Genomic DNA, 15576 nt, shown 5'->3' with positions numbered 1-15576 from the left:
TGATTTTATAGGCATTGTCTGGTTCTCAGCAGAAGGTGTTTATTCATTTATATATATATATTTTTAGAAGACAGCAGGTACAGAATGGTGGCTGCAAAAACAGTTACACTCAACCCACTTCTGTATGTAGTCAAAGTTTGTAGATCGGAGAAAGCTGGTGCCGTAGAAGTGCATGCGCAATGTCTGCTGCGTTTATCATGAGATGTCTGTACAGTTTAACGCATGCGAGCTCAGAGCTCTGCCCGGGGTGAGGAGGCTGATTGACAAGTAGGAGAGAGGGTAGCCAGGCTGAGGTGAATGTGGGGGTGATCCGAACACATGGCAGCGTTCTGCTTCTAAGGGCTCTTTCACATCAGAGCTTGCGTTGGAGAACGCTCAAAGCATACGTTTTGTTGTATGCCTTTTACTGCGTTTTGATATGCGTTGCACTGCAGTGAGTGTGCGTTTTTAATCCGTTTTCAATCCGTTACTGCACATAGAAAAACGCAGGTAATTTTTTTTTCTTTTAGTTGTCAACTTTCTACATTGTTCCTCTGTTGCATTCTGGGACTGATTGCCTGCGTTAACGGATTAAAAACGCGAATAGTGTGCGTTTTACATTGACTAACATTGTAACGCATAAAGCTAGCGTTGGCCAAAAAACTGCGCCTGGGTGCAGTGGAACGCAACGCACAAAAAGGCTGCGTTATATGTGAAAGCTAAAATGAAAGTCTATGGACTTTCATTTCACCTTGGGTAACGCAAACTTTATCCTTTGCGTTAAAACGCAGAAAATCTGCCCTAATGTGAAAGAGCCCTAACAGACAGCCCTGTAATAGGAACCTGCAGGAGACACAGCCAGTCTATCTATCCCCAATGCCCCAGTATAGTGTACAGCCAGTTCTATGGGGCCCCAGAGCTCCATGCACTTATCTACCCACGGATCTGCCTTACCATATGTCCCAGCTACTCAGATGCTTCTCATCCCCAAAGTCATTAGCTAGGAGTCCTCCAGGTGAGCAGCAAGTTGTGTGCAAAGCTCAACAAACGGGTTTTCCTTTTTGAGGCTAGTGTTGTAAATACTTTGGATACTTTCAGATGGTTTCAGGCCAAATGTACATCAAAGGATGAACTGAGCAGACAAAGAGCACACAGATGTGTTACAAAAAGCTTGGAATCTATAGGATTGATCTAGACAGATAGAAGCTAGAACAGGCACTGATGTTGGCTAGGATAATATGATGAAACAGAGGCAGCCAGGCAGACAGATGGATGGACAGATTGGCATGCATGGGTATAAGGATAGGTGTGGGTGTGGGGTGCTTCTTGCTCACCTTCGAGTTTCTCCTGATATCACTGATATAGGCCACATACCTGCCATATAGTTCAGATCCCTTCAGATCATTTTTTTTTCTTTCAAATGATTGTACACTGATCACCTTGCATAGCTTTCCTATACCTATTAGTAACTGTTTATATGACAGCCATGACACCTTCAAACAACGCATGTTAAAATTATAGTTAAAGGACCACTGTTCCAAAAATCTTAAAATTTAAAGTTGATGTAAACATATACAGAAAAGAAGTATGTTTTTTCCAGCGTAAAATGAGCCATAAATTAGTTTTTTCCTAAATTGCTGTGACTTACAGTAAGTAGTAGAAATCTGACAGAACCCACAGGTTTTGGACTAGCCCATCTCCTCATGGGGGATTCTCAGGGTTTTCTTTATTTTCAAAAGCACTTACTGAATGGCAGTTGCTACGTCCAACTACTAAAACAGTGTGCAGCGAGCACTGAGGCTGGCCGGCATCTTTGTATAAATCTTTTTCAAGGAGTGTCTTTATGAAGAATAAAAACTATGCTGAGAATCCCCTATGGAGAGATGGACTAGCCCAAAACCTGTCAGTAACATCAGATTTCACCTACCTACTGTAAGTGACAGCAACATAGGAGAAAAGTAATTTATGACTCTTTTTACTCTGGAAGAAACATGCTTCTTATTTGTATGTGTTTACATATATTTAAAGATTTTAAGATTTTTGCGACAGTAGTCCTTTAAGCAGAATTTTAATGCGTATTTGTGATTTAAAAAAACGTAGAAGCAGTCTTTGACTGGCTGCCTAGCAGTGATCTGCACTGTGCTAGGATTAATATAGTTACAAAGTTACATCGGGGACAAACAACCCCAACCAGAGGGAATGGCATGCCGCCTCTAATTAATTGGACTAATTTCCCAAGAATTGATGTTTCCATATAGAACAAAGCCATTTTCGCAATGTATTCATTTCTAAAGCCACCGGAATAAATCCTACGGATGGAAAAGACGAGTAAGCATGCTGTTTTATTTGGTCGCAAACGTTAAAGAGCAAAGCCACAATGTAAACCAAGTAATAATTACTTCAACCGCTGAAATAGGAAGACTTTACAAAAAGAAAATCAAAGGTAAAAAAAAAAAGATAATCAAGAAAAGCCAGAGGAGAAAAAAATGTAGACAGAGGCCTCTGTACCATTTGTTGTTCCAGAACTACAACACAAGAAGATGGCTAGACAGAGGAATAGGAATCAGTTACTAGCTTCGTATGCATTGGATGATGTATTTATTGCTTGGTTTGTTATGGGTTTTAGCATAGCAGTCCTATTTTGTAGAGTGCTGGATACATGACGCAGCCTCTATGCAATGGGGTTGGCTCATGTGTCAAAGCAAAAGGGAATTATTACCCAGGGTTGGAGCTGGGCCTCAGCAAGACCCTGGCAGCCATACAGAATTGGCATGGAGACCTGTGCACAATGCTTCTGTTTCGCTTTCAAATAATCTTATATGTAAACACATGTTCTTGAATTACACCTCTCTTCTTTACAAGAAAGGAGCCCTTATCAGAGATCACAATCTGTATTTTCAGCCATGCAAACACTGCAGGTTTGAAAAGACTTCCAAAGCAAACAGGCACTAGAGTTGAAAAAGACATTACAGATCATTGTAGACTTGAGGGGTTACACCTATTTACTAAATGTGCATTGCCATAAGCACTCCCCTTCTGTCAGAGGTAGCAGTCCCTGGTCTGTGGTGTGCCTGTAGCTGCTGTTCAGTGTCTAATAACAGGCACAGGGCATGCCCTCTATATGCAGGCTTCAGTGCAAGGAGCAAAGTACAGGATAGCCCTAGACTGGCATCCAACCACAGCCATCAGGCCTAGTCTAGCATCAGTTAAGGGGCCCATACACTCAGCCGATTTTCTGGCCGACTGATCGATGCCAATCGACCGGTTGGCCAATCGACCGATCGATGGCCGATTTCGATCGATTTCGATGGATTTCCATCGAACTGGCTGGGTGGAAAATTTAGGTCGATCTGATGAGATTGCTTATCAGTTTGCATTGGCCTTAATGGAAATCTGATGGCAAAAAAATGCCATCAGATCGAATTTCAATAGATTTCAAACTGAAATCTATTGGAATTCTATCCTGGTAAAAAATGTTCTAAAAACGCATCAGATAGAGCATCAGATGCATTTCTTATCTATCTGCTGCCAATCTGACGAGTGTATGGGTACCTTAAAGTGAACTCTGATTGCTTGTCAGCTTGGCCTGAGTGGTGTTGACTACTAACTTGAACTAGCAAATTAGCCTACAATGTGTATATATATACAGTATATATATATATATATATATATATATATATATATATATATATATATATATATATATATATACTGTATATATATATATATTTTTTTTTTATCAGGACAATACCATTTATTGGCTATCTTAGAAAAAAAGCAATACGCTTCTGGCTATGAAGCCTTCAGCAGACTGATTCCTGTATACATAGCTATGTCCTAAATTTTGTCAGTATACAGGAATCAGTCTGATGAAGGCTTCATAGCCAAAAGCTTTCTGCTTTTCTTCTAACTTAGCCAATAAATGGTATCATCCTGTTTCAAAACTTCTTGCTTTTACTGATGGCTAACATGGTACAATGCTCCCCTGCTTCTATATATAAGAAACTGAGACGAAAAAGTGGGGAATCTGTCCCTAACAAATATTTAGCCTATAACTTCCATTCAGTACATTTCCTACACCAGGAAATATAAGTAGTAGGATTTCTAGATATGGGCAACAAGTTAGTTTGTTGTCCTGTTGCTTTTGTCATGAATACACCTCTTATTTCTGCACACCTGCATGTAAAACATTTACATGGCTACGATATTACCTGTCAATACTCTGTCACCTGGGCAGAATACCTTGTATTACATCTGACGAGAGATTTAAGTGGAAAACATTATTCTGTGGACCTGGGATAAAGGAAACATGTTGATGGAGAATTCCCATAGCAACCAATCACAGCAGACTTTTAAAAGATGTTGCCGCTGTTCAAATAAATAGAATAAACACCTCCACCTAGTAAGCAATGGTTGGTAGTGATGTGGCCTATATATCTCTATATGGGTGTTGGACACCTTTAAGCAGCTCTCTCTGACATTGCATTGTATTCTGGGCTGTTCGGCCGCATCTAAACCTGTACAGATCCAGTTGGAAACCAGCTGCCTTCAAGTCCAGATCTACATTACACAGGGAAACACAAGACAGATTGTAACTTCACCAGTAACCTTGAGGTAGAGTTGAAGGATGGGGTAAACAGATGACTGGCAGCTTACCGGTGGCACGACTCCTCTATCGCAACTGCTTGCTAAGAGGAGGTGTACTATTATGGTTATATTATTACTACATTATTATTATTTTGCGTTTTGATAGCACTTACACATTTTCTGCAATCCTTTGCTTAGTATAGGGAATAGTACACATATTATAATTATTTTTAGTTTATATATACAGATACATAAGAAGTTCAAAACTCTATGCCAATCAGGACAACCACCAGCAATATAAATACGGACAATGTTGATGAGTGGTTTGTGATATCACCAATAGTGGTGCCTGTTCATATGATAAATTACCGCAGAAGAAGGAACACTAGGAGGAGGTCCCTGCCCTTGCGAGCTTACAACCTTAGGGTAAAACATTAACATGACTATGATATTATCTGGTCCTCAGAGCAGCTCACAATTTTTTATTTAACAGTAAATGAGGGGCTTACAATTTAATGTCCCCTACCACTGTTTAGGGGCTTATTTTGTGTTATTGGATGGGGGCTCGGATTATTTTACCATTGTGTTTTGGGGGCTGTGGAAGAAAACCTAATAACCTGAAGGTAACCCAAATAAACACAAGAGGATCATCATGCAACTTAACCTACTGCGGAAAATATACACTAAATTGTGGTAATCAAAATAGTGTGCGCAAAGTCCTAAGTAGAGTAATGCTCATTACTAACATGCGTAAATACATTCTGCATATAAGTAACGCACAAACGGTGGCTTAACTCCCATCTGTTAGGTGTGTTTGCACCTGTTACGCACAATGTACATATGCATTACGCATGGTGTTATCACCATGGTGTTAATCCATACAGTATTGGATTAGGCTCTACGTATCGTTAGGCTTGCTATTCTGATTACTTCAATTTCGTGAATATACCCAAATATTTCTAATTCCGCTTCACCCAACTGAAAACCTTTGTAATAATAAGTTGGAAATGTGTCCATACATTATTAAACTTTCCTGAACGATCGACCATTTGTATCGATCATTTTATCAGATCAGGAGAGAATCAATTATGCACCTTTCTCCTTGCTCAATGGAGATTGGCCGATATCTGGTCGAATTGACCAAATGTATATAATCTGGCAGAATAGAAAATATCGGTCAATTGTAAAGGAATGGGCTACTGTTCACACGATTTCTATCGATACAGAATTAATTTTTGGCTTCAGAGCATGAAGGCACAACATTATACGGACTGATCAGTGAAGGAGAATTGCAAAGTATCTCACTTGTAGTGTGTGGACCACTAGTCAACTGACTTTCGACCAACCATCGAGCCAATAAATGCGTTTGCTTAATGGCTAGATGGGAAATTAAGTAATGTATGAGTACATAATAATAATAATACCTTAACAATATCAAACTTTTCACCAGATTATCTGCTGCTTAACGAGATAAGAAGAAGTTCTCTTGCAGGCTTATGGTGGCTGTATGGTGTAATGGTTTAGGGCTCTGCCTCAGACACAGGCAACCTGGGTTTAAATCTCAGCTCTTCCTGTTTAGTAAGCCATCACCCATTCAGTAGGAGACCTTGGGCAAGACTCCCTAACACTGCTACTGCCTATAGAGCGTGTCCTAATGGTTGCAGCTCTGGTGCTTTAAGTCTGCCAGGAGAAAAGCACAATGTAAATGTTCTGTGTCTGTTATTTGAAAAATGTACTTTTATTGAATTAAAATGACTAATTAATTATGTAACATTTTATCATATGCAACATACTTTTTACTACACTCTGTTACATAGTGCGACTTTTACATATAGTGTTGGGTGGCCCACTATCTCTTTAGTTATTCCACTGCTTGGATAAATTAAAAATAGTCTGCTAAAAAGTAGTGAGGGTTTGAACCCTTTGGCCTGGGCACATTAGACCACAGAAAGGGTTGCCGAAGGGTTCATGAATTTCAGGTTGTATGATTATGGTAATGTGCCACACCCACAGCAGGATCTTAGTTGTATAAATTAGTCTAGCACAGCCTGAACTTATTAATAAAACCATCACCGTGGGTGTGTGCATGACTGCAATAACTAACTGTGCACACTATGGTTCGATATGCCACAGACAAGAATTGATATTGTTCTATACTTAAAACATCTCCAACATGTTGCACTGCAGTATATCATAAATCAATAAGGAGTGTAGATTACAAATGGATAATCGCAAACAATGACACAGGTAGGAAAGAGGAGCCTGTGCCATCAAGTAAACACTTGCCAACTTATTGCAAGCACTTAATAAATACCTTTTAAATCCAGGTTTGGGATGACTTCTGTTTTCTTAAAAATCTCTAGCCCATCCGAACCTTAAGGCTGGTTACATATGTCAATTTTTATGGTGATTCAATCAGTTTGTTCCAATAATATTTGATCAGTTCCTGGCAGTTTATTAATCAGTGGGTTATTATCAGTCATTTTTGAAATGTTCCATTGAATGGGTGGGAAAGGAGGGGCAGCAATGGCTGCCTAGCATTGTAGTACACTTTAAGTGATAAAACGTTAGTGGTTTAATCTAACTGAACTCATGTGGAGGTGATGTAGAATTGATCACTATTACTAATCAATTTGCTAATGAGGTGGGATTGACAATTAGAGATGGCCCGAACCTCCGACTTTCGGTTCGTGAACTTCCGCAAAAAGTTTGGTTCGAGCGAACTTCCACGAACCGCAATGGACTTCAATGGGGAGGCGAACTTGGAAAACTAGAAAAATTTATGCTGGGCACAAAAGTAATGGAGAAGATGTTTCAAGGGGTCTAACACCTGGAGGGGGGCATGGCGGAGTGGGATAGACGCCAAAAGTCCCGGGAAAAAATCTGGATTTGATGCAAAGCAGCGTTTTAAGGGCTGAAATCACATTGAATGCTAAATTGCAGGCCTAAAGTGCTTTAAAACATCTTGCATGTGTATACATCAATCAGGGAGTGTAATTAGAGTACTGCTTCACACTGACACACCAAGCTCACTGTGTAATGCACCGCAAACAGCTGTTTGTGTAGTGACGGCCGTGCTGGACTGGTGCGCACCATGGCAGAGTGCAGGCGATGGTGGTATTCAAGCCCATATGGTCGCCAGGCTGAGGTAGCTTAAAGAGAACCCGAGGTGTGTTTAAAGAATGTTATCTGCATAGAGGCTGGATCTGCCTATACAGCCCAGCCTCTATTGCTATCCCAAACCCCACTAAGGTCCCCCTGCACTCTGCAATCCCTCATAAATCACAGCCGTGCTGTGAGGCTGTGTTTACATCTGTAGTGTCAGTCTCAGTTGCTCCCCCGCCTCCTGCATAGCTCCGGTCCCTGCCCCTGTCCCTTCCCTCCAATCAGCAGGGAGGGAAGGGATGCAGGCGGGGACTGGAGTTCTGCAGTAGGCGGGGAGAGCAGCAGACTGACACTATAGAGATAAACACAGCCAGCTCTGACAAGCTGTTTGTCAGCAGCGTGGCTGTGATTTATGAGGGATTGCAGAGTGCAGGGGGACCTTAGGGGGGTTTGGGATAGCAACAGAGGCTGGGCTGTATAGGCAGATCCAGCCTCTGTATGCAGATAATATTCTTAAAACCCACCTCGGGTTCTCTTTAATGACAGAACAACAGTGACTGTCCAGCTGATCAAATTTGGTGTGTCCACAATGAAGCAACGACCTTATTATCTTTGGTGTGCCACCCCCCGAGACACTCATATAGCCGGCGGTCATTGCTTCATTGTGATAAGCAAGCCCCTTCACCGTGGCAAGGTAATGATCACGAAGGGGGATTGGCACATGTAAATGCCTTTTGTTTTGTTGTTGCAGCTGCAGTGCAGCCAGAAAAATTAGGCAGGCATGTACACGCACCAGAAAAATTAGTATAGCGGCCGCTGCTAGCAGCGGCCTTAAAAATTCAGGAATCCACCTGGAGTCCTGGACCCTGTTGGTGGTGGTGGAGAAGGCAGTCAACCGGCCTGCGGGCAGATATGCTGTGTGGGGAGCGACTTTGTCTTGGGGCAGGCAGTCACACGGCGTGCAGGCAGAGATGCTGTGTGTGGGGATTGACTTAGTCTTCGGGCAGGCCTGAGTGTGCTTTGCAGACCAGGCATCCGTGGTCAGATGGATCCTTGACCCAACGCTGTGTGCCAGAGATGTTACCACTTGCCTTTCAACATCACGGTACAGTTTAGGTATCGCCTTTTTGTAAAAAAAATTGCGGCCTGGTATCTTCCACTGCTTTTGTGTGCTGCTTTTCCTCAGGTGGTCATCCCATTGCGAGTTTGTGCTTTGTAATCATGTGCCTTCGTAAGCTAGTTGTCCCTACGTGAGTTTTGGTCTTCCCACGGCTCAATTTTCGGTGGCAGAGAGTACAGATGGCACTGCACTAAAAAATTTGGTGGCACTTTTGTGGTGGCGGCCGACTGAGTGTTAAGTGGGGTGCCAGAATCAAAGTAGGAGGAGGAAGATATGTCACGCTTCCGTGCGGAAGCTGAGAAAGATGAGGTGTTCTGTGTTAAATAGTCAACTACGTCCTGACAATATTGGGGGTTGATGGCACGTGTCTTCTTCTGAACACTGTACTTTGGTCGCGGGCCGCACGAAATCACAACAGCGCAACCTCGGAACAGATCTGCCAGGTGGCCTGCCTCTGCCTTTTGTTTTGTCCATATTGGGGGGGATGAAGTGAAAGGTATGCACTGACTTGACTAATACAATGTGCAGTCACACAGGTGCAGTTAACAGGTATGCACGGAGTGGTATATCACACCGCGTGCACTCATGTAGATAGGTGGGTGCACTGAACACAACAGGTAGGTATATGCAGTGATGGGTATTAAAATGTGCACCTGTCACACACAGACAGGTAGCGGACAGGCACAGTGACACTGCGTGGCTCAACTCACGTAGGTAGGTTGGTGGGTGCACTGTGAACAACAGGTAGGTAGGTATATGCAGTAATGGGTATTACAATGTGCACCTGTCACACACACAGGTAGTCACTGAATGTGCTGGGCCTGGCAGTGGCACACACAGAGTATGGATTATCAAGGCTGTCTATGCAACACAAGTGTCAGTGGGACACACAGAAAAAAAAAATAGATCACAAGAACAAGATTAGCTCTCAAAAGAGCTGTTGTGGGGTGCTATTTTAGCAATAAGAATCAGCAAGGAGCAAGCTAACAAGCCTACAAGAGCCTAACTAATCTTTCCCTATGAGATAGTCTGCACTGCACCAGCTGTCCCTTCTCTATTTACTGCAGGCACACGAGTGAGTATAATGGCCGGCGGGGCCTGCCTTTTATAAGGGGGGGAGTGGCTCCAGGAGGGAGTGTAGCCTGGTTGGCTACAATGTGCCTGCTGATCGTGATGTAGAGGGTCAAAGTTGACCCTAATGGTGCACTATGGGGGCGAACCGAACTTCTGGAAAAGTTCACGGTTCTCCGCGTTTGCGAACCCCGGAAGTTCGCCGGGAACCGTTCGCCGGCGAACCGTTCGGGCCATCTCTATTGACCATCTGAGGAACCATGAATGGCTTACATTCTCAGGCCACAGTATTGGATAATATTTTACTTTATTGTTATTATTACTTACGTGATCATGTGGTGGCTGGATAGTGTAATGGTTAAGGGCTCTTCCTCTGACACAAGAGACCAGGGTTTGAATCTCAGCTCTGCCTGTTCAGTTAACCAGCACCTATTCAGTAGGAAACCTTGGGCACCCCAACACTGCTGCTGCCTATAGAGTGCGTCCCAGTGGCTGCAGCTCTGGTGCTTTGAGTCTGCCAGGAGAAAAGTGCGATATAAATGTTCTGTGTTTGTTTGATTTCATAAAGTACTATGCACAGATTATATGACGAACCATGTCTCCCCCTAAAAAGGACAGGGTCTTATATTAATTTTTGCTCCAAAAGATGCTTGAGGGCTTATGTTTAGGGGATCTGTTGTTTTTCCATCAACATCACTCAACATTTATTCTTGGACAAAAATAAATAAATCAGCCTTTGTTCAAATATAGTTATGTTCTCACATTCTGGAACATCATCACAACTCTTCGCACCCTGAATTCCATCATTAATTTCTTGTGACTCTATTTCCATGTACAACAATCTACATTCACAGAGAGCCCGGCACTTGCCAACAATAAGGGTTGACATTGCCAATACTTATTGTTTTGGGCCTCCTGGGGTCTCTTTTGAGTGTGTTTTTTTTGGGCCTGCTTTCCTTGGTGAAAGGTCTATCTTACCTGCTGTATTCTATTGCCAATTTATTTATTGTATTTATAAAGCGCCAACATATTACGCAGCGGTGTACATTAGTTAAGGTTACAGACAATATTTAGACAATATTTAGGACTCAGGAGTGACATACAGCAATAAGACAATACAGGAAAACATGCAAACCAGATTACGCAGCACAGTATGAGTACAAGGTAATGCTTAGTCACTGGATGGAGCATGGAGATTAGGCAAGTCGAGTTCACTCAGATCCATAGGATGGGTGTACGGTAATGGAGGTGCATGATCAGGTAGGAGACATGAGGAGGACATGTATACCATGCCTGGACAGTGGACACTAGTTAATTTTTTTTTATATAAACTTTAACTGGGGCTTGCTTTTAGCATAGGTCTTATATTTCGAGCATTCAAAAAAAAACAAAAAAAACAGAAAAATAAGGCTAGGGCTTATTTTCGGACTAGGTCTGCTTTTCAGGGAAATGGAGTAGTACCATGAACTATATCTCTTGTACTATAAAGGCTTGTTCCCCAAGATGACATTCTCCTGCATGTTCAAAATAGTCAAATGTAATTCTGTATATCAAAAAAAAAAAGTTTACCACCGAATTGTAAATGTTTTTCATTAAATCTAAGCCAGGGGATTGGGATTCATTTCTCTATAATCAAATCTGCCCATACACTACAGACAGATTCCCGTCCGATTTCAGCATGAAATCTTCAGGTAATTGGCTGAGCCGCCGCTGTCCGCCCCGCCGCTGTCCACCCCGCCGCTGTCCGCCCCGCCGCTGCCCCCACAATGTATAAATGTATGTAATGTAGTGCATTTATACATTACCTGTCCTGTAGCAGCTTCCGCACGGTGTCCGTCTATCTCGCTGGGTAACAGCCGCATACACGCTAGCGGCACATAGCGTTCAGCTGCTATGCGCCTTCGAGATGTCAGAGCGATGCCGGCGTGTATGCGGAACCCGGAGATGGCCGGAAACCGCGTGGAGGCTGACATTGGACAGGTAATGTATAAATGCACTACACACTACATACATTTATACATTGCGGCAGCAGAGGCGGGGGTTTCGTTGTCTCGTCGCTCGTTCGCAAATCGGCCGACGTACCATCGCACACCTGACCAACCAACCTCGGCACGAAACATTCCAACATGCGCGATCGACTGTGCGGCCAATTTCTGCCCCGAAATTGGTCACTTTGTCGTCGGGCATGCACTTGGCAGCACCAATTTTCATCCAATTCGATTATAATAATCGAATTGGATGGTCGATTGGTCGCCTAGTTTATGGCCCCTTTTACTTGTATGGTGATCATTTAATAATAATAATAATTATTATTATTATAATAATGATACAATAAAATCTTTAATGCCAATTAGTAAACTTTAAGTGGACCAAAACTCTTGCATAGTACACAATGAAAAATCTTATTCCACATATACTTTAGATGTTAAAGAAATACACTGCTCTGTGTTCCTGTGCTTGTTAGCCATATCAAAGAGTCTAATCAGTTATTATCAGAAGCTGTGAATAGACTGCAGGAGCTCTGCTAAGGCAGATCTCCTCATACAGTAAACACTGAGGCGTATCCCTTTTAGTACTCCCTGGAAAGTAAAAATAACTTGTAAGCTTCAGGTTTTTTTAGGATTTCCATAAGTTGTAATGAAGTTTTTTTTGTCCATCAAAGTTATGCTGTGGCTACTATTTTGCAGCAAAGAGGATATTCTTAGTTTAGTTTTAAGCATGCTTCATTTTCAGTCTTGGGTCCTATGGGGAAAAAAAAAACATTATAGAAATGTTATTGTATCATTGATTTCCAAGTCACTTGATTGGGGCCAGAGGCGGACCTAAGATGACCTACCACCATTAATCACATGATTTAGGCTGCAAAAACAGTTTGGGCCATCTGGCACCTGCCTCCTCTCCGCTTTCCCACCCTCATTCCTGGAACAAATACTACCCTCCTTATCCACGCATCCCCAAATCTCCCATTATCATTTGACCACTGATTTGGCAGGTGACCAATCTGGCGAAGGTGCTGGTACCAGACCGGCCAATCACAGCCGTCCGCTGCTCCTTTTGTTAACTGGTGCGAAGGTCTCGCGGGCAGGACCACGGCACCATCATTGGGACAATCACAGCACTCGATCAGCAGCTGTGACATCTAATAGTTCTCTTCTACTGATCTAGTGCAGTGATTGGCCCAATGATGGTGCCACCTGCAAGACCACTCCATAGCAAAAGATGTAGCGGGCATCTGTTATCGACCATCACCCTCGCCTGATTAATCGCATGCTAAAGCTTCTCTTCTAACTGGTCATGGTGATCTCTCGCCGGTGGTGATGGGGCTTATATGGGGAATATATGATATGAGGTATATATGATGGGATGTGTATATATATATATATATATACTGTATATATATATATATATATACACGATATATGTATATATATATATATATATATATATATATATATAGATAGATAGAGAGATATGTATATATATATATATCTACTGTATATATATATATATATACATATATATATATATATATATATATATATATATATATATATATATATATATATATATATATATATATATCAGCGTTTTCGGGGGAGAGGCACATCCTCCTAAGTTTGCTTCAGGCAGTAGATAGTCTAGAACTGGCCCTTAGTGGGACCTTCCGAAACATGTAAGGTACAGTAAAAATTTGGTGTAAGATGCCTATAGACACTAATAAAAGTTGTTACAAACAATTTTGATGTGCTTATTAGATCCTTACGCCACTACAAAAATGTGGGAAATGGACAATGATTTCACATTCTGAGTTGAATTCACATTTTTTTTAGATAAGCAGGCCTGAAGACATTGTTTTTAGGTTGGATGTATTCACTTTCATATTTCTATTCCTACTTATGGAAATTAGATTTACCGGTAGTTCTAATTCTCCAGAACCTGTCTAGGACTTTAAGGTGAAGAAAGAAGAGAGAATTTTTACTCTTTTTTGTAATGAAATGGTGCCAGAGTGATGTCTGTTCTGCTGGCTGACACTGAACTGACACTGAACTCGTAAATTTCAAACTTTCACAGATGAATCTTGTAAAAGTTTAACTGCCATTGTGCAATTGAGACCTGTGACAGTGCAGTGTATGCATATCCCGACATGTACAGCCAGGAGCGGCAGGTATATATGTGGCATTGGTTACCAGAAACAGCAATCAGACAAGGCCATAATTCTGCAAACACCACACAGGCCATGGACTGGCGGAGCTGCTACTCAAGGTGGAGACTGGGCATCAAAGTGGGGGCTGCTGCACATAGACCAGGCTACAGGGGGTGGGATCAGTACATAACTTATCATTCTGCATACACACGCAGTGATTAGCATGATCTGATGGTCTTGTGTCGGCTTCTGATCCCCATACTGACATGGACAGAAGGCCCGGATTTACATCACAGTAGACTCCTCCATGAACCTACCAACCACCACCAAACTGCACCGCAAGGTGCTGGCTGTCCTTGCAGTCACTTCTCCCTTGCCGGTCATAGGTAACTACAGGTGTTTCTTAGCATTAGGTAGCCAGAGGAACCTCAGTACTAGGTAGCCTTAGGAACCTCAATATTAAAGAGACACTGAAGCAGAAAAAAGAAATGATATAATGAATTGGTTGTGTACTATGAATAATTACTAGAAGATTAGCAGCAAAGAAAATATTCTCATATTTTTATTTTCAGGTATATAGTGTTTTTCTAACATTGCATTATTCTATAGTATGTGCAGATTACACAACATTCACCATTCAAAATTATTCTTTCAGAGCAGTCTGTGAACTAATGACCTCTCCTCTGGCAGAGAAAAAGAAAATTGTTCACTAACAGTTGAGATGATAATAAAAGTCAGAAGACAGCCCTCTCCACTTAATGGCTTTTTTTGCATAGAGATAACAACTGGAGTTTCTTAACTCTTCCTGTACTGGAAACAACTACACTGATGTATCTGATCTTAATGTTTTATTTATTATCTGTACTACACATACAAATCATAATATCATAATTTTTTTCCGCTTCAGTGTCTCTTTAAGTAGCCAGAGGTGCCTCACAAGTATTAGGTAGCAAGAGGTGCTCCCGACTGAAGGGAGACCCGGTCAGTGGAGTGCTGAGACCCGGGTGAGTATCCTTGCATTTACACTCCGCTCGGGACTCTGCATAGGTAAGGCAGGAGGGAGGCCCTCAGGAAGGGGTGTAATCCTCCCTTCCATCATCAGGTGCCTGTAGGCACATGCCTACGGTGCCTTATAGTAACTCCACCCTGATAGATGGTAACATGGGGAAAAAAATTATAGTGCAGATAACTCTGTACATTCAGTTTTACAATTTTTGTACAATAGTGGTCCTTTAAGGTTTAGGTGCGGCAGGCATGTATGATTATACGTACAGTTAAGAGCATAGAAGGTTCATTGTATTCACATACAAAATGCAATCAGATGCAACATAATTTAAAGGAATGGAGCATCACCACATGTGAACACATTGAAACATCACTGATCCTTACTGCATATATGTCCTTTAATTATTCCCAGCCTGGCAAAACTGAGAGAGAAAGAGCCAGGCTCAGTTCCTCTACAGAATGTTGTAAGTGTTAGGTATAGGTCAGGAGTTCAAGCCTATTATGACATAAAATGGAAATCATTTAGTTTTTGAAAGTGACTAATAAATCAGCTACTGTCCTCATC

Source organism: Hyperolius riggenbachi, chromosome 2 (assembly GCF_040937935.1).
Source record: "Hyperolius riggenbachi isolate aHypRig1 chromosome 2, aHypRig1.pri, whole genome shotgun sequence".
In the NCBI taxonomy this organism is placed as follows: Eukaryota; Metazoa; Chordata; class Amphibia; order Anura; family Hyperoliidae; genus Hyperolius; species Hyperolius riggenbachi.
The sequence above is the reverse complement of the archived record's forward strand: the minus strand, read 5'-3'. Positions refer to the sequence as shown.